Genomic DNA, 21798 nt, shown 5'->3' with positions numbered 1-21798 from the left:
GTTGTCTCTGGTAGGGAAGACCGACATCCACCTAGGGACCTCACAGGGTCACAGCATTGGCTTAGCGGCTTTATAGATACCCTGGGGTTGGTGGACTGTTGGAGATTGCTACATCCGGCCCAGAACCAATACACTTTCCACTCGGGTGCACACGGTAGCCTCCGTTACTGAGGTTCGACATCTGGCTCGGGGAATATCCGATCACTCTCCGCTGTGGCTACGGATGGAGTCGCGTCTGGGTGCTGAGGGGCGAGTAGCCCCGATTAATCCATGGTACCTTCGTAACCCTAAGACCCGCGCTGCCTTGGTCAAAGGCAGCATTGTATTCAGCCTTGCTTTCCTTAACCACATGAGCGCTAGCGAAATTCTGCCCCTGTGCTTGTTTTTTAAAAAACCCATTATTCATGACGAGCTGGGCTCGTCATGAGCGTGCTGGGAGGCTACCTCATGACGAGCCCAGCTCGTCATGAGCGTCGAAGGGGTTAAGGCAGAGACAATTATACTGTGTCCTCAGGTTATGCAAACAGTGACAAAATAGCTTTCATCGATCTTTGTGTCAACAACTGCCTTCAATCTACAATGCAGACAGCTTGGTTCACAACTTGAATTCAGCTTTCCTTCTACATTAAGGCCAGCATTGAATCCAGCCTTGCTTTACTTAAGGCAGAGACAATTATACTCAATCCTCAGATTCTGTTAACTGTGACAAAATAGCATTCATCGATCTTTGTGTCAACAACTGCCTTCAATCTACACTGCGGACAGCTGGGTTCACAACTTGAATTCAGCTTTCCTTCTACATTAGGGACAGCATTGTATTCAGCCGTGCTTTCCTTAAGGCAGAGACAATTATACTGTGTCCTCAGGTTATGCAAACAGTGACAAAATAGCTTTCATCGATCTTTGTGTCAACAACTGCCTTCAATCTACACTGCAGACAGCTGGGTTCACAACTTGAATTCAGATTTCCTTCTACATTAAGGACAGCATTATATTCAGCCTTGCTTCCCTTCAAAGCAGAGACATTATACTGTGTCCTCAGATTATGCAAACAGTGACAAAATAGCTTCCATCGATCTTTGTCTCAACAACTGCCTTCAATCTACACTGCGGACAGCTGGGTTCACAACTTGAATTCAGCTTTCCTTCTACATTAAGGACAGCATTGTATTCAGCCTTGCTTTCCTTAAGGCAGAGACAATTATACTGTGTCCTCAGGTTATGCAAACAGTGACAAAATAGCTTTCATCGATCTATGTGTCAACAACTGCCTTCAATCTACACTGCAGACAGCTGGGTTCACAACTTGAATTCAGCTTTCCTTCTACATTAGGGACAGCATTGTATTCAGCCGTGCTTTCCTTAAGGCAGAGACAATTATACTGTGTCCTCAGGTTATGCAAACAGTGACAAAATAGCTTTCATCGATCTTTGTGTCAACAACTGCCTTCAATCTACACTGCAGACAGCTGGGTTCACAACTTGAATTCAGATTTCCTTCTACATTAAGGACAGCATTATATTCAGCCTTGCTTTCCTTCAAAGCAGAGACATTATACTGTGTCCTCAGATTATGCAAACAGTGACAAAATAGCTTCCATCGATCTTTGTCTCAACAACTGCCTTCAATCTACACTGCGGACAGCTGGGTTCACAACTTGAATTCAGCTGTCCTTCTACATTAAGGACAGCATTGTATTCAGCCTTGCTTTCCTTAAGGCAGAGACAATTATACTGTGTCCTCAGGTTATGCAAACAGTGACAAAATAGCTTTCATCGATCTTTGTGTCAACAACTGCCTTGAATCTACACTGCAGACAGCTGGGTCACAACTTGAATTCAGCTTTCCTTCTACATTAAGGACAGCATTGTATTCAGCCTTGCTTTGCTTAAGGCAGAGACAATTATACTGTATCCATAGGTTATGCAAACAGTGACAAAATAGCTTTCATCGACCTTTGTCTCAACAACTGCCTTCAATCAACACTGCTGACAGCTGGGTTCACAACTTCAATTCAGCTTTCCTTCTACATTAAGGACACCATTGGATCTACCCTTGCTTTATTTAGGTCAGAGACAATTGTTCTCTGTCCTCAGATTCTGTTAACTGTACAAAATAGCATTCATCAATATTTGTATCAATTAGTACCTTCGATCTACATTACAGACAGCGGGGTTCACAACTTCAATTCTGCTTTCAATGTAAATTTCTCTTCACTATGTGTCCTGAGAAGTGCTTTCAATCAATTCTCCGCTCAGTACAGTTCACAACTACATACCAAGAGCGCTAGCACTACAGAAAACATTCAATACAATCTTGATTTACTTAAAACACAGACAATTGGTGTAGAAAATGTAAGAGTAAGACAATCTGGCAAGAAATAGTGGATATTAGGAAAGTGAAAAAGGCAACATTTATCTGCTAAAAAAAATAATATTACAAAAATGTGTATGTCGGAAAAGAAGAAATAACTGTAGAAGAAGATAGTGACTTGCCATCTGGACAAATTGAAAAACTGGATGTTTCCAGAACTGAAGAAATCTACGAACATTACAGTGTTCATCCACTTCATTCTAAAGAAGTGATGGGGAATGCTAGACAGTTATTCCAAATGAAAGAAGCAAAGGGAAGTCCCATTAGTATATGGGAAAAAAGCTTGGAAGATCGTTGTTTCCCTCAGTTCCTTCCCTCAGGAAAAGGAGCACGATATGATGACTGATGTGCAGATTCCTGCATCTGAATACCATATACATCATCTAAACATACACACACCTACTTGCTGCCTTTCTTGGCTGTGGTTATTAACTATTGTTCTATTTCATATCTGTATTTAAAGTTCAAGCCCTTTATCAAGACTTTTTGGTGTAACAACTACCCCGGCCAACAGCACGCAGAAATGTGCAGACTTGCTGCCTTTCTTAGCTGGGGTTATCAATTGTTGTTTTTTAATTTCATATCCTGATTCAAAGCCAAGGCCCTTCATAGAGCCTTTTTATTATAGCTACTACCTCAGCCAAACACAACACAACATAGCAGCACTATGAAAAACATCTAAATCTACAGCACTACATGCGAAAAAGAAATACTTACTGTGCAAGTGAAATTTTCCACCTGTAACATATAAGATCTGTTAATAGAAAAGAAATATGTTCTCAGTCAAGCGAAATTAGTTTTGGTGATATATGTATTCTTATAACGCGCGTAGGAAACAGGACCATTCCTGTCCTCCTATACGCAGATGACGCTGTGTTACGCTGTGTTACTACCTCAAACACCTTTAGGTCTCCAAAGGCTCTTGGAAACATTTGGGACCTTTATGAATTCCCTGAATTTGTTGGTAAATATCTCAAAATCCCATGCCTTGACCAAGGGACAACGTAAGAATACAACTAAAACGTTTTACTGTAACGGGGCAGAGCTCACTAGAGTAAAAGTTTTCACATAATTGGGCATCCTGTTTGAAAACAGATGCTCTTGGGCCCCCCAGCTTAAAGCCAAACAATATGCTGTGCTGAGATCATCATCAGCATTACTAAGCTTTGCATGGCGATTGGGAGCCAAGCCCTGTGAGGCACAGCTATTTGGGAATACAAACAAGCGGTAGAGGTCCAGATGGTAGAAAACAATTTATTTTGCTCCCTTCTGTCCATCCCCCAATCCACTGCAACATTTGCTATCCACCAGGAAGTAGGGATGGGATTTGTGACCGACCTGGTGAGTTTGGCTCCTTTCGTTTGCTGGATAAAAACTTGGCTTAACCCTAAACTCACATTGAACCACAAGATCTTAAGGGATTGCTTTGCCCTAGACAAACTTTAGCAAAATTGATTGGCTGTCATATGTCAAGACTATGTTTTTTTAAACTCGGGCACCCACACATTTACCAAGTTCCAGAAGGAATTAAGAAAACTAACCTAAAATGGATTAAATCACAGTATTTGAGTTTACTGGAGCTGGAACGGGATGTTGAGGAAATAAAAAAACAACTGGTTAGGGCTCACTACTTATTAATCTTATCACCTTCGCTAGAACCCTATCTAAGAATCGTGACAAAGCCCCTCCACCGTTGGCTTTTGACCAGGTTTTGCTTCAACCTGATTCATTTCTCGTTGGAAAAATTTTCAGGATGGTGTAAACCGGAAAACTCAGCCCCGTGTAACTGTGATAGTTTCTCAAATCAAAACACTATTCACTTTATAATGTTCTGTGATTTTTATACTGAAATTAGGGAGAAGACTTTAATTCCACTTTTGAGGGGCAAGGGCTTTCTTCAGGTTAGACCAGCACTAATGTACCTTTAATTGTTAGACAATACCTGGAACATTTTTAACATTGCTAGTTTTCTTGTTGCTGCTATTCGCCTTAGGAAACAAAGATTTCCACTGATGATTGAACTGTGTATTCCTCCTGAATTTTTAAATACCATGAATTTCTTTTAATTGATATATCTTTCTAGTTTTAAATCATTTATATATATCTGTGTACTAATGATCTACAGTTTTATATCGCCTATATTTATTGAATTGTCTTGTGTTTTGTATTTGTACTTTTATGATTTTTCTTAATCGAATAAAGTGGTTTGAAGACTGAAGAATATAACATCTCATAACTGAATAGAGCTTCTCAAATAATTTCATCATGTATTTCATATTCCTGATTATCAATTTCAAAAGTCATATGATCATACTCGATGTCATCTTATGCTTCCACAAAATCAGCATCTAAAGTTTAGTCTAGAAAATCACAGCTGATATCTACAGAATTTATATCTTCCTCTTCATTATCCCTACTTATAAAAATTATGTTTAGCTGTTCTATGACACTGTCACTAATGTCAAAACCGTCTTTCAAATTGTTTTGTTGATTTTCCATACTGAATTTCCTATGTTGTAGGTCCTTGTACAAAAACAAACACTTAATTTTATTTTCACTGTAATATCAGCATATGTGGCGATTCATATGAAATATCTTAAATATTTCTCTTACAATTAAAGCAACAATATTTTCTACATGAGTGTATATTATTTTCAAAATATTCTAAAATTAAACACAATAAATACAATGTCACTCTGCATTGTCTCAAGTGATTGATTTATTTATTTATTTATACTACCTACTGTTTTGCAAACTTAAAACAATGACGACAGCACTGCCTTAGTTTGACTCACCCCATTACGTTTTCAATTAGGGTTGAGGGAGGCAAAGGAAAGGAGTAAACTACATTTCTACAGATGTACTCCTATATTTAGAACACTGGATAAAGCACTGATAAATAAAGTTAGATAAAAAAGAACATACACAAAAAAAGGCTGCATTAAAGATACACAAAGGAAAGCAACACAAATAGGACACTGAATCTTGAACACAAACTGGTAAGTCACCAAAAAAACAAAAAGGCTAAGAACACTGCAACGGACGCTACGCTGTGGAACTCATTGTGAGGAAAGTTACAAACATACTGTAAATAAAGCGGAATTCAAATAAAGAAAAAGTAAAAAAGATACATGGATGACAAAGTCACTGGAGTAATACTCTGTTCCCCAACACAAAAAAAGATTTTACAGAAGTTATATGTACGAATGTTTAAGGAGCTGCAAATGGACTCAATCCCCCGAGACTCAAAAAATAACATTGGGGACCGCGGGGAGAACGCCAATGCCCCCACGGTCCCAGCCGGCTTCCCGCATCCTTCGAGAGCCGGCATTGCTTTCTCAGGGACCAGAATTTCAACAATGGGCCACAGCTTACGATACAGGGTTTTACAACCAACAGCCTTTTTTAGGGCCACGCCAAGGAACACGCAGGGGTCGCAACAGGAAGGGCAACACAGTAATGTGGCAGGACCCAGAACAGGGGGACCCCAGAATAAACATGAGGAGCATGACGGGAGCACTCCCGAACCACCCGTCAACCAGCAAGAAGGGGACTTAGTAGTGAACATCACTCCCTGGGAGTTGACAACTATCCAGAAGGCTGTTTTGAACAAAGGTCTTGGCTTTGTTCCAACAAACAAACTCGACTCTTTTAAATTGCACACTGAAATGCAAGAGTTTATACGAAAGATCAAATTACATACCTTCTTTAGTGACAAAGAAACCCCCAACAATACAGACACCGGACTGAGACCAAAATCCACCTTTACGTCCCCAGATTCCTCACTTCCTATTGAGGTCCTCACCTTTGAGAAAGCTGTAATGAGTGAACTTAAGACACTCAGCTCGACGTACCGGGAGTGTTTCCACAATACCAGCCAAGCAAAGCGAGAGGCCATCCGAGACCTAGCAACTAGGAGTGAAATCATTATCAAACTGGTGGACAAAGGGGGAGCGATAGTATTCCAAACTACAACGGCATATGAGCAAGAATGCTCTAGACTACTGTCTGACAGACGAAACGATCAAATCCTACCCGAGGACCCTACAGAGTCACTCAGAATCAGAATAGGTGGCATGGTGGAGGAAGCACTGGCACACGACTGGGTCTCAAAAAAAGAAGCGGAATTCCTTATGCAAAAATCGCCTAAAATTCCGTATTTTTATTGCATCCCCAAAATACACAAGAACCTGGAAAGTCCCCCAGGAAGGCCGATTGTGTCGGGGATTGGTTCTATTTTGGAGCCCCTCTCCAAGTTTTCAGATACATTCCTCCGCCCATTAGTACAATCTACGGAAACCTACCTCAAGGACACTAAAGCAGTCCTACAATTACTCAGGGGCCTTCATTTTGATCCAGGAAATCAGCTTTTGCTCAGTCTCGACGTGGAAGCCTATATACTAGCCTTCCCCATGACGAGACCATGGCAATTATTGAGAAAGTGCTGTACACCTCGAACTGGAATGCATAGCACTAGCCCTGACTAAAAATTTCTTTGAATTCAAGAGTACCATCTATCTCCAGAGCCATGGTACCAGCATGGGGAGCACCTTCGCTCCAAGTCTGGCAGGGCTGTATGTCAACCACATGGAGACAAACAGGATCCTCCACACAGACAACCCGTACAGACAGCACATAATCACCTGGAAAAAGTATATTGATGACGTGCTGGTCATCTGGCAAGGGAACTCACGGTCTGTTACACAATTCATGGAATGGCTAAATGTCCAAAACCAATACCTAAAATTCACCCATTCAGTGTCCAAGGAATCATTGGTCTTCCTAGACCTGAACATTTACCACGTAGAGGGAGTTCTAAAAACAACGACCCACTTCAAGCCTACGGCGAGAAACTGCCTACTCAGGTACGACAGCTTCCATCCCTGACACCTCCGGAACAACCTACCATACGGACAGTTCCTTCGCTTGAGAAGAAACTGTACAGACGTGGCCGCCTACAAGTCACAAGCATCTGACCTGAAAACTAAACTGAAAAAGAGGCAAAACCCTGAGAGAATTATAAATGCAGCCATGAAGAGGGCCAGGAATAACAATAGTGAGGCCTTACTAGACGACAAAGTACAATCCAGCACGGAACAAACAAGACCTATATGTGTAACTACATATAGTACACACTCCAACGAAGTGTCCAAAATCATCAACAAGCATTGGCGGATTCTTACATGTGGGGCACTGAAGTTTGAGAAACCACTTTTTGCACACCGGAAAGGTAAGAATCTCAAGGATATCCTTGTCCACACCCGTCCCAAACAAAGGGAACAACTACCACTAGCCACAAATGGAATACAGGGCCATTTCCCATGTGGCAACTGCGGTAGTTGTCACCTCACAAGAAAGAGCAAACAACGAACATTCAGCAACGGCACAAAATGGGACCAGCGCAAATTGACCAACTGCAACAGTAAGAATGTGGTGTACATGATCACCTGTCCCTGTGGCCTAGAATACATAGGCATGACCACTAGAGAAGTAAAGGTTAGCTTGAATGAAAATAAAAGCAACATTCGGTGCAAAAAAAAGCACGACCCAAATGGCAACCCATTTCTTAGAAAGACAACACTGTGTCAATGATATTATGTGGACAATCATAGAACAATTACCATCAGAGGCAGGACTCTTTGAGAAAGTACAACGTTTGGTGTTCAGAGTGGGCACCGACGTCAGAGGCCTTAATGACGAAATACCTTGGGGCCAACTTGCATAAACTAGTACACACCACACCTCCACATCCTGATCTAGCAGTATGTCTTGCAAAACAATATTTCTTTTAAAAAAAGTGTGGGAGGTCGAAATCAGCAAACATATTGTATAGACTAGATCCCCCCTTGGCAAAAAGAACCCCAATAAAGGACACCGGAAAGAATTAATGGAAATTAAGAACCCGGGTCTAGATGCACGAAATGTATGAGTCAAGGCACAGAGCATAAAATCTCTACCAATGCACAAACATGTTGCCAAAGGCCCCCTTTTCTCATATACCCTTTAGCAGACCAAGGACTCCGCGGTGCTATCATGTGTTGTCAAAGAACTGTAGTTGGGCACTCCCTTATATTGCAAAACTTGAAAGTCAGCCAACATAACTTTAAGGAAGAGTACCTCAGTCAACCCGGACCAATAACATCAGCAACGCGGAGAACACGTGCCTCGCTAGCGCACATGCGTAGAGACACGGTATCCCTCCCAGCACGGACCCAGTATAATACCGAAAAACGCATGCGCGGGGCAGCGTCAAACCAATGCGCATGGGCAGTCAAACCCGTTGAATCTGCACAGATGCGACAAACCACTACACCGGATAACCCAAAAATGGGCATTTGCAAATGACCAATCTACCAATTAGCTGGTTTATTGGCAATCAGGCCCAGTACAAAAACAAGAACGAACTAGCAGATCGACACTCGCAGCGGAGCGGCGTACGGGGCAGTCAAGAGGGATTTTCTCTGAGGCATCGTAAGTATAAAACAACGGGAACCAGGTTGAAAAAATCACAGACAATGTAAGTACTTGCAAACATTGATACTCTGCATTACCCTCAGGTAGCGAACCGGCACGAAGACCCCTACGTTCCTGAGGCTCATGAGGCATTGAAAATTAACCCATAACAGTATGCTTTTCATAACGTTCTCTGCACTAACTAAAAAACCCTTAATTTTTATAACAACTGTGAGAAGCCGATTTGATGCACAATCAAGTTAACCCTTAAAAGAGTGATAGTTTTATAGAGTGTGTGCTTTATGTTAAGTGTTTGTGTGTCTTGTCAGTTTTCCCTTTTTTTCACGCCAGGCACGATTTCACACATAGAATGACATCTTGTCTAAAGATCGAAGCCCGCACATATTGATCTTTTTTTCCCACAGGTCACTGAACCTCTGGAAGCAGAGAAGTGGACTACCACAAAAAATGTTTTTATCCCCTTCTTCTGCAGGTCAGCTGAATAGCGGCAAAAAGCCAAATTGTAGGTACATTGCATAACCTGCACCATATCTCACTTTAGTAAATAACACATTTTTAAAGTAGAGAAACGTGAGTAAGTTGGGGATTTGTGTACCCCGTCCTGAAGAAGGAGTTCCACACTCCGAAACATGTTGACACACACACACAGGAGGTGATGCACATTGTCCTGCATTTCACACCTCCATTTATTCACCCCTTTTAATAGCGCCAGCCCGGGGGCCCATTAAAAATTTCTTTTGTGTTTACCCCACGAGCCAGGCACTTTTTAACATCACTCGTCGATAACCTCACCACTCACGCACATAAAACAAAAACAAATACCTTCACACACACCACACATAGTCATTGAATAAGTGCTCCCGCGTAGTCACAGGTCGTAGCACGCCGCATCCCGTAGAGGGGTGTGAAGACCCCAATGATGAAGCATGACACCAAGGGTCCTTTTGGTGTGTGAGGGGTATTTTACCAACACTGGGTGCTCCCAATCATAGTTGAGAAACCCATTTGTCATAAGAGTGGATTCCTTTAGTTTATGTAAACTTGCCAGGGAGTACGAATCTACAAAAACTCTCTCTCCCCTCCTTGTTAAACTTTGTATTGCTTTCTCAGAGACAGCAGCTTACATGCTGCTCTCTGTAACGAAAAGCAATCTGCTTTGCTACTTGAAAGAGACAGCAGATTAACTTGCTCTCTCTTTCAAATAGTAAACCGGTTTGCAGAGCTAATGTGGGAGCCACGACGCTCCCGCCCTACCATAGCAAACAGCAGTGTCCTGAGGATAGGCACCCCGAGACACTGCAAAAGCCGACCCTGGGAAATGATGGTCCCCAGGGCGATCAAGGGTTCCAGTAAGGGGGCCACGCGACCCCCTCCCAACATTAAAAAGTCCAGAGAAGTGGAAGTCCCCGGAGCTGGGAAATGCGTGCCATCACGGACCACCCTATTTTAAATGTTACTGCCCCAGGAAGGTGGCGGTCCCCAAAGAATGTAGGAGAGCCGTGAGCCCCCTGAATACTTCAAAATAAACGATGTCTGCCAACACTTCCTAGTTTGGAGTGCTGACAGACAGTTGACAACCAATCAGCATGCACCTCGTGCTCGTAATTGTACGGATTTCCGTACGCGTACGCCACGATTTTTTTTTTTTTAAATATATATAGCCTAAACATCCATGTACGGCCCCCTGAACAAGCCTATAGGGCCAGAATGTTTCTACCCTACCCCCTTTCCTTATTTCTCAACTTTGTTTCACTGTTTGCTTGTGACCCGGTTCTAGCGACGAACAAGATGGCTGCCAACACTTCCTGGTTTGGAGTGCTGACAGACAGTTGACAGCCAATCAGCATGCACCTCCTACGGATTTCCGTACGCCGCGATTTTTCTTTAAAAAAAAAAAAGCCTAAACATCCATGTACGACCCCCTGAGCAAGCCTATAGGGTCAGAATGTTTCTACCATGCCCCCTTTCCTTATTTCTCAACTTTGTTTTACTGTTTTCTTGTGACTCGGTTCTAGCGACGAACAAGATGGCTGCCAATACTTCCTGGTTTGGAGTGTTGACAGCCAATCAGCATACAGCTCATCCATGTATTTGTACGGATTTTCGTACACGTACGCCACGATTTTACTTGTTTTAATTAAAAAAAAGATAAAATAGAGCCTAAACATCCATGTACGACCCCCTGAGCAAACCTAGAGGGTCAGAATGTTTCTAGTCTGCCCCCTTTCCTTATTTCTCAACTTTGTTTTACTGTTTTCTTGTGACTCGGTTCTACCGAGGCACAAGATGGCCGCCAACACTTCCTGGTTTCGAGTGTTGACAGACAGTTCACAGCACAATCAGCATGCAGCTCGCGCTCGTAATTGAACGGATCTCCGTCTGCGTGTAGAACTCCGTCTCTAGATATCGCTATGATTTTACTTGTAATTTTCTCAGAAACTACCAAACGGATTTACACCATTTAACAAACATCACAATCTGCTAACCGAACTCTACCTCTCTGCCAAATTTGGTGTAATTACGTTCAGCGGTTCGGGCTGTAGCCCTGGCTAGAGGTCCCTATGGAAAATTACAGGGGGAAAACACGTTTTGGGACCCCCTTTTTTCTCAACCCCCACTTCACGAATCACCCCCAAACTTTCAGGGAAGGAGTGGAACCGAGCAGGCCATTTTCTTGGAGAAATTCACGAATATTCGTCCACCGGCGCCAAAGTTATTCCAAATAGAATGTTGTGGACTTCCTATGGAAAGTAGGTCCTAACTATAACTACCTACTGGCGACCGCCATTAGGCTGCCACCGGAGACTGGCTCCGGTATAACTCCTGCATCAAAGTTTAAAATGGGCTGAAACGGGGCACTCTGGCTCAAAAGCACAAGAGACATTGTTTTAAAATGAACTTATGCACCACCCAATGGAGGGTTTCAAAATGCCCTGCACCCAACTACAAGATCCAGCATGCCGTAATTTGCACCCGCCCACTAGAGGGATAACCCACCGAAGGTAGAAAAATTGTAATGGCAATTGTTGTAGTAATCGGAGCAGGGACCCAGTGTGCGGCATACCTTTGAGAAAGTTGGAGGACCAATGAAACGCGTCAGGACTGCCAAACAAAAGACAAATGAAAATAAAGTGCACGTGAGCAATGTGATGTGCGACTCCAAATTCTTCATTTCATGGAGAGGTGGTTACATATTTCAACGGCGTGGTTCAGCCGTGGGAACAGCGCACAGTTAGCAAGAGCGCCACACCTTCCCGACAGGAACCGAACAGGAAGACTCGTGAAAACGGACAAGGGAAGAGGCTGCCACCGGAGACTGGCTCCGGTATAACTCCTGCATCAAGCTTTAAAATGGGCTGAAACGGGGCACTCTGGCTCAAAAGCACAAGAGACATTGTTTTAAAACGAACTTATGCACCACCCAATGGAGGGTTTCAAAATGCCCTGCACCCAACTACAAGATCCAGCATGCCGTAATTTACACCCGCCCACTAGAGGGACAACCCCCCGAAGGTAGAAAAATTGTAATGGCAATTGTTGTAGTAATCGAGCAGGGACCCAGTGTGCGGCATACCTTTGAGAAAGTTGGAGAACCAATGAAACGCATCAGGACTGCCAAACAAAAGACAAATGAAAATAAAGTGCACGTGAGCAATGTGATGTGCGACTCCAAATTCTTCATTTCATGGAGAGGTGGTTACATATTTCAACGGCGTGGTTCAGCCGAGGGAGCAGCGCACAGTTAGCAAGAGCGCCACACCTTCCCGACAGGAACCGAACAGGAAGACTCGTGAAAACGGACAAGGGAAGAGGCTGCCACCGGAGACTGGCTCCGGTATAACTCCTGCATCAACCTTTAAAATGGGCTGAAACGGGGCACTCTGGCTCAAAAGCACAAGAGACATTGTTTTAAAATGAACTTATGCACCACCCAATGGAGGGTTTCAAAATGCCCTGCACCCAACTACAAGATCCAGCATGCCGTAATTTACACCCACGCACTAGAGGGACAACCCACCGAAGGTAGAAAAATTGTAATGGCAATTGTTGTAGTAATCGGAGCAGGGACCCAGTGTGCGGCATACCTTTGAGAAAGTTGGAGGACCAATGAAACGCGTCAGGACTGCCAAACAAAAGACAAATGAAAATAAAGTGCACATGAGCAATGTGATGTGCGACTCCAAATTCTTCATTTCATGGAGAGGTGGATATAGAGGTGAAAAGTTTCACCTCTGCTGTCCTTTTCTACTCTGAGGCGAGCGGTCTCCGCCACGATTCTGGCTAGGCTAGACTATGGTAACTCGCTATACATAGGACTGCCACAAAAACTTTTGAATAAGCTGCAGGTCGTTATGAACGACGCTGCTAGGCTTATCTTTAAAAAGCCAAGGAACACCCATGCATCTCCCCTTATGCAAGAATTACACTGGCTACCGGTTAAGCAAAGGGTGATGTTCAAGGGATTTTGCATTGTTCACAAAGCCCTGTATGGTAAGGCTCCGATGTATATAAAATCTCGCCTGATCCCCTATAGCCCAGCGCGGACACTTCGATCTGCTGACGCCTCTCTCCTTATTCAACCACGTTGCAGATTGGCCACAGTAGGCGGACGTGCCTTCTCATACTTACTCCCAACAGCCTGGAATACGCTGCCAATAGAACTACGGAAGGAGACTAATTTGCTGACCATCCGAAAAAAACTAAAAACAGTGCTTTTCCAGCAAGCATGGGGTAATTTGTAACTTGCTATGAACAGTATCCTCCACAGTGCCGGTTGTTTTGGACTCTGATAAAGCGCTTAGAGACCTCTGGGTTATAACGCGCTATATAAATTGAAATAATAAAAAATATATATATATATATATATATATATATATATATAAAAGAATCCTCGCCACACCAAACTACCTCTCACAGGTAAAATGACGATGAGCAGACCCGCTTACTGGTGCCAAATTTCAAGTGCTTTATTGTGCTGAATACTCGCCCAGCAAATCCGCCATGACGCGTTTCGCTTCTCACAAAGCTTGATCACATGAGATGTTGCTGACATAAAGGAGGGTTTTTAAAGTGCTAATACCCGGAAATGGCTGTGCTCAGTGCAAAATATGCATGGAAACTGACAACATACTATCAAATGTTACCACATGATTAAAAGACTTTGGGGCCCATTATGATGGCGGGGCGAACTGCCCGCCATCCATCCCGGAATGACTCCCCACCATATTAGTATGGCTGGGGGGTCCGCGGCGGACGGTCTTTCCAGCGGCGGGCGGAAAGACCGTCTGCCGCTTTTCCGCCCCTGTCGTCTTGCGGCAGGGGAGGAAAAGGGTTTATATAGTGGCGGTGTCTATCAGACACCACCAGCCATATTAGCATGGGCTGTGGGAGCTGCTTTTCCGTGGCGGCATTGCAGGCGGTCTTCACTTTGGGGGCCCTCTGCGGGCCACCATGGTGAAGGCGAGGTGGGGGGTGCACATGGGGGTACCTGTGGTACCCCCCTGCATTTGCATACACAATGCGGCAGGCACCGCGCGGTGCCTGCCGCTTTGTGTATGAAAATGCATCACAAGCATTTTTAGCATTGTGGCGGGCGGTGCTGAGAGCACCGCCCGCCACAATGTTAAACATGCATGATGCGTCCGCCACTGTGACGGGCGCATCCTAATACCCCCCATGGGACCCCTGCCCTAATGGCGGGCGGTCCCTTCCCCCGATGGGATGGCGGGCGGACTAAGTCCTAATGACCCCCATGTGTAATTTAGTGGCTAAGCTGGCATTTCCCACATAACCCTCCACGTCAAGAAGTGAATTGGAGATTTAAATTATTATCATTCAATCCATCAACAAATGCTTGCGCACTACTGTAGGAGCCCTTCCAAATCATGAATAAATCATTGATATATCTCAGGTACAATACTACATGTTCCTCCATATCAGCTCAATGTCCCCCCATAAGGACCTGCTCCTCCCACAGCCCCATGTGCAAACATGCATAGCTGGGGGAGAAGCAGGCCCATATATATATATATATATATATATATATATATATATATATATATATATACACACACACAAATGTGGCTCCTCCTCGAATCTCTCGGCGTCTCAGGAACAGCCTCGCACACCAGCAAACAAGGGAGACGGACCACAAACGAATCAGCATAGGTAATTTTATTTATTCCACAGAGATCAGCTACGCGTTTCTTGATCACGCTGCAACATGGGAATAGACGAAAATGCTTTTTATGCAGTGTTAACGTAACACCCCCTCACGGTGACATCATGTTTCATGTGATAAATAAATAAACAGTGAGAAAATACTACCACAGAGTAATAGTGCAACTGGCATAGCGCAAAGACATATACCTGGATAAATCCAAATATTAGGGCATACATTCTATAAAAATTATGATGATGAAAAAATGTATATATATCTCCACATATACAAACATCATAAATCTCAAAAACATTAACTGTATGAATACAGAATCAATGATACAGAAAGCCCAGTATATGCGTAATGTACCAATAGATGAGGCCAATATATGATAAGCAAATAACAATTCTTATGAGCTTGATATTGTGTGCAATTTTTACGCAACGGTGGTAGACAATAAAGTGCTAAGTGAGATATATATATATATATATACACCGAATATATTCTCTCACATTCAAAGAAGGAAGGGACACAGCGGGGCTCTGGTGAACATTTATTACAGAAAGTCAGCATGATGGGTTTCGGCGTCAAGCCTTTCTCAAATGCCGCAGTTCGTGCAGGATGCCTCCGTTCAGGTAATTATAGAGCTCCTCCCACCATGTGATGTAAAAGGGCTCAGCAGCGGCGCTTTATCATGCCGGTTCCACAGAAGCCTCTGTTACCGACTTCTGTTCCCATAGTGCATTTGGTTGGAATTGGAAGCGCCGCAGTGGTAAGTCACCCACGAAGTTGCAGGGAATAAATGTTCCTTTGTCCCCTACTCCCAAGCCCAAACTCTCGATGTTGTGAAGCCATGGAAGCGCAGGACAGTGCATGCGCCCCTTGGGATGTCCCAGACCATCAAAGGCAGTAGCTTCAATAGTGACACCGACAGGCAGGCGGGGTGTGAAAATCCGATAACTCAAAGAATGCTCACTGGTTTCCCAAAGTCCTGTAGTGTTCACACCCCCAGCAGGGAGGGACCCTTCAAGAGTGCCACAGGAATGCACTCGTGATATGCCGAATATCTTCTCTCACATTCAAAGAAGGAAGGGACACAGCGGGGCTCTGGTGAACATTTATTACAGAATGTCAGCATGACCGGTTTCGGCGTCAAGCCTTTCTCAAATGCCGCAGTTCGTGCAGGATGCCTCAGTTCAGGTAATTATAGAGCTCCTCCCACCATGTGATGTAAAAAGGCTCAGCTGCAGCGCTTTATCATGCCGGTTCCACAGAAGCCTCTGTTACGGACTTCTGTTCCCATAGTGCATTTGGTTGGAATTGGAAGCGCCGCAGTGGTAAGTCACCCACGAAGTTGCAGGGAATAAATGTTCCTTTGTCCCCTACTCCCAAGCCCAAACTCTCGATGTCGTGAAGCCATGGAAGCGCAGGACAGTGCATGCGCCCCTCGGGAAGTCCCAGACCATCAAAGGCAGTAGCTTCAATAGTGACACCGACAGGCAGGCGGGGTGTGAAAATCCGATAACTCGAAGAATGCTTACTGGTTTCCCAAAGTCCTGTAGTGTTCACACCCCCAGCAGGGAGGGACCCTTCAAGAGTGCCACAGGAATGCACTCGTGATATGCCGAATATCTTCTCTCACATTCAAAGAAGGAAGGGACACAGCGGGCTCTGGTGAACATTTATTACAGAAAGTCAGCATGACCGGTTTCTGCGTCAAGCCTTTCTCAAATGCCTCAGTTCGTGCAGGATGCCTCCGTTCAGGTAATTATAGAGCTCCTCCCACCATGTGATGTAAAAGGGCTCAGCTGCGGCGCTTTATAATGCCGGTTCCACAGAAGCCTCTGTTACGGACTTCTGTTCCCATAGTGCATTTGGTTGGAATTGGAAGCGCCGCAGTGGTAAGTCACCCACGAAGTTGCAGGGAATAAATGTTCCTTTGTCCCCTACTCCCAAGCCCAAACTCTCAATGTATATATATATTACCTACTGGCGGTCGCCAGTAGGTAGTTATAGTTAGGACCTAGCTAGCATAGGAAATCCGCAACATTCTATTGGGAATAACTTTGGCGCTGGTTGAGGAATTTGCGTGTAATTTTCTAAACTTTTGGCCAGCTCCACTCTGCTCCTTCCCTGAAAGTTTCGGGGGGGATTCGTGAAGTGGGGGCTGAGAAAAAAGGGGGTCCCAAAACGTGTTTCCCCCATGTTAATTTCCATAGGACGGTCTGATAAGTCTACAGCCCGAACCGCTGAATGGAATTACGCCAAACTTAGCAAAATTGTAGGGACTGGTACGCAGAAGTGCCTTTGCTATATTTGGTGAAAATTGCTCCAGTGGTTTTTTTGTAAATTAACTTCAAAAACACATATATATCTATAGGCGCGCTCCGAGCGCTCACCGGTACGCGTACCGGGGAGCGCACCCGGCACGCTACGGGAGTGCACGAGCGGAAAGCTGATTGGCTGTCGGGTGTCTGTCAACATTCTAAACAGTCCGGAGAGTCCGCCATCTTGTGTCTCGGTAGAATCGAGACACAAGAGGTGAAAAAAAAAGGGGGAAATAATTAAAAGGGGGCAGGGTAGACACCCCTTGACCCCCTAGGTTTTTTGAGGTGGGCCTAGAAGGACCCTGAAGGGCAAAAAAACTATTTTATTTTTATTTTAAAATTCGCGGGGTAAGCGCTGGGTGCGTTCTCAGGGCGCTCTCCGGTATGCGCACCCTGAGCGCACCACGGGGAAAAATAGTGCAAGAAAATAGAGTAAAAAAATAATTTAGAGTGCTTCACTAACTCCTTCTCTTACTCCCTCTGTCCTCTTAGTTGTACACTCCCTTTCACTCATTCTCTCTCTGTTATCCTCATTCTCTCCATCACTCCTCTTCTGTTACACTCACTCCTTGTAACTCAGCCATACTCCCACACTCACCTTCTTTCAGACCTTCTCCTTTACTTTCCTTCCTCTCTCTTCCCTTCTTTCACTCCTTCCTTCTTATTTATTCCCTTACTCTCCTTACTCCACTTTACTAACTCCTTGTTTTACTCCCTCTGTCCTCTTAGTTCTGCACTCCCCTTCCCTCATTCTCTCTCTGTTAGCTTCATTCTCTCCATCCCCTTAGTCTTTCACTCCTCTTCTGTCTCGCTCACACCCTATAATTCAGCCATACTCCCACACTCACGTTCTTTCAAACCTTCTCCTTTACTTTCCATCCTGTCTCTTCCCTTATTTTGCTCCTTCACTCTTTTCCCTTTCCTTACTCTCCTAACTCCATTTCACTAACTCCTTCTCTTTCTCTCTCTGTCCTCATAGTTCTACACTCCCCTTCCGTCATTCTCTTTCTGTTAGCCTCATTCTCTCCGTCCCCTTAGTCTCTCACTCCTCTTCTGTCACACTCACTCCCTATAACTCAGCTACACTCCCACACTCACCTTCTTTCAAACCTTCTCCTTTACTTTCCTTCCTGTCTCTTCCCTTCTTTCGCTCCTTCACACTTTTCCCTTCCCTTACTCTCTTTACTCCACTTCACTAACTCCTTCTCTTTCTCCCTCTGTCCTTTTAGTTCTACACTCCCCTTCCCTCATTCTCTCTCTGTTAGTCTCATTCTCTCCGTCCCCTTAGTCTCTCACTTCTCTTCTGTCACGTTCACACCCTATAACTCAGCCATACTCCCACACTCACCTTCTTTCAATACCCCTACTTCACTTCCCTTCCCCTCTCGTCCCTTTTTTTCCTCCCTCACTCATTTTCCTTTCCTTTCTCACTGCACTCCACTTCACTCACTCCTTTTGTATTTGTTTAGAATACAGCTCTTTTTGCAGAATTGGAGGTAGTTCTAAAAAGAACTGTTTTTTTTCTTCTTTTTTGTTTTTCTTAGTGAACAAAAACAAAAACAGGGAATGTCAAACTGCTCAACAGGAGCAAAAAAAAAAAGAGTCAAAATTAGGGCTGGGGACGTCAGTGGTGATTTTCCCTTGTTTGGACAATGTTCATAATACTTTGTTCACCGTAACAAAGTAGTTCATCACAGTCTTTACACTTTATAGTGATGCCATCAAAAACAGGCTGAATATTAGGAATCAGCTGTTCAGGTCTCCCCCTCACCGATGATGCAGTTGGTCCTAAAGTCGAAGTTGAAGCACCATCCCTTGGAGCATCTTGTGCCAGAGCCCTGACATTCTCCCGGGCATAGCGCTGGGGGTGCCTTCTCTGAACGTGCCGAATCATGGTCGAATTGCCAAAACTGTATTTCCTTGCAGGGTCACCCCGTGAAAGGACAGTATGGCAAATTCTGCACTCCACCTTTGGAGCATTCACCTTTTTTTACCTGCTGGTATGGTAAAAAACTTCCAAATGAAGTGCTCCTTTACCCTGGGCTGAGGAGCCTCTTCCTGTATGAACTCATCCGAGTCCTCACTGCTACTGGTGGGTCTAGCAGCCATTATAATACCAAAAAGGTTGAGCAGAAAAAAACAGGTCTTGCAGTCACAAAAGTGAAAGAAGAAGTGAAGGAAATGGGTGGGGTTTTCATTCTTTGTAAAAAAAACTGTTAGCAACCAATGAAAAGTGTTATTTTAAGGTCACATGACTTGACGCGCTTACGCTGCGCGCACAGGAGCACTTCCGGGGGCGCTTACGCAGCACGAACATGGGCGCTTCCGTGGGCGCTTACGCGGCGCGCCTAAATGACGTTTTGCTAGCTTTACGGAAATGCAAAATCATTTCCATTCTGAAAATCAAAAATACTACTTTTATAAGTATGGAACTGAAAGTCTTGCATTATTATTTAGTTTTCATACATATTTTATTTTACGAATGCTGAAATGGCGCTCTCGCTGCGCTCTCGCTGCGCTCTCGCTGCGCTCTCGGGTGAGCTTACCGGTGCGCGCACCCTGAGCGCTCCAAGACAAAATGATACGGGTAAGCTTACCGGTGCGCGCACCCTGAGCCCCCCCCCCCCCCGGAAAAAATTATAAAAAAAAAGAAAAATACATTGAAAAAATATATATTTTTAATACATTAATAATAATTAATAGTTATACAAAACAGCTAATTAAAAAAAACACTAAAAATCGTAGGTTACAAACTCGATATACAAAGGAATTAGCTTTTAAAAAACCTTTGAAATTCACTGAAAAAAACAGAGGTTTCACAATCTTTATAGTTAGGAATTAGCATTTAAAAAACCTTTGAAATTCACTGAAAAAACCATAAGTTTCACATTTGTTATAGTTAGGAATTAGCATTTAATTAAACCTTTGAAATTCACTGAAAAAACCATAGGTTTCACACCGGTTATAGTTAGCTGAACATTTTTCCTCATACAAAACCATTGAAATTCCCACGTTATAGTTAGTTGGACTCACTATAACTCGCGCGCCCGCAATCCACTGCTGATGATGTCACATATTACATCATTCATGACATGGTCAGTGACATCACTGATGACAACACTGATGACATCTCAAATGACATCACTGATGACATCTCAAATGACATCACTGATGACATCACAGATGACATCATTCATGTGATAATACGATGCACCTCCTCACACTCTAATCTAACCTTTGATACATCCAGTGTTAAATACAGACTACCATTCCAGAAACCATTGACACACCAATACCAGTTACTACATACGCACTCACTGATTCCTAAGTCTACACACACATCCACTCATTCACCCATACAATCACTCATACATACAGTCACTCATCAATACAACACTATTATATGCACTCATACACCTATACAGACACTCACACACTGCCACTCATTCATGGAGTTACTCACACACCTACTCAGTCATGCAAAGAATCAATCACACTCCCATTTCCTCATCTATACAGTTATACACACAAAACCTTACTTATTCAAACATAGACTAACACATACCTACTCTCTTTTACAATCACTGATACAAGTACACATTGATCCATACAGTCACTTACGCAATCACAGGCTCTCATGTATAGTCATTTATATATGCCAACTCTCACATGCACTGTGTTTTACATATGTACTTACTTGGACATGTAGCACTGAGATATCCATTCACTCACCAACACACCCATGCACACAGTCAACCACCCATACAGCTCTTTCCACATGCACTCTTGAACCCATATAACAAGTGAATCAACTGCTCACACATCTATGCACAGAGTCACACACCTCCCAGCCACCCACACACACACTCACCCTCACATACAAATACTTGGGCAACCAATCAATAACCCATATAGCCACTCATATAGCTACTGATCAACACATGCAGCAGCTTACACAACAACAGACATACTGATTCACACATTCAAACAGATTAGTCACTAACCAATGCATTCAGTAAGACACATTTAATCACTCACTCATACATACAGTCAGTCACACACCTACTAAATCCTTCATCCAGACACTCATACATCCACTCATTCTTCAATATATAAAACATATTTTTACTTTTCAGAAACACACATTCACTGGATGATGTCATCAGTGATGTCATCAGGGATGTCATTTGAGATGTCATCAGTGATGTCATTTGAGATGTCATCAGTGACGTCATAAGTGATGTCACTGACCATGTCATGAATGATGTAATATGTGACATCATCAGCAGTGGATTGCGGGCGCGCGAGTTATAGTGAGTCCAACTAACTATAAGGTGGGAATTTCAATGGTTTTGTGAGTAAAATGTTCAGCTAACTATAACTGGTGTGAAACCTATGGTTTTTTCAGTGAATATATATATATATATATATATATCTTCCAAAAATCGCTCCAGCAATTGAGG

The sequence above is a fragment of the Lissotriton helveticus genome, chromosome 3_1 (genome assembly GCF_964261635.1).
Source record: "Lissotriton helveticus chromosome 3_1, aLisHel1.1, whole genome shotgun sequence".
NCBI classification, from domain to species: Eukaryota; Metazoa; Chordata; class Amphibia; order Caudata; family Salamandridae; genus Lissotriton; species Lissotriton helveticus.
Note: the sequence above shows the minus strand (reverse complement) of the source record.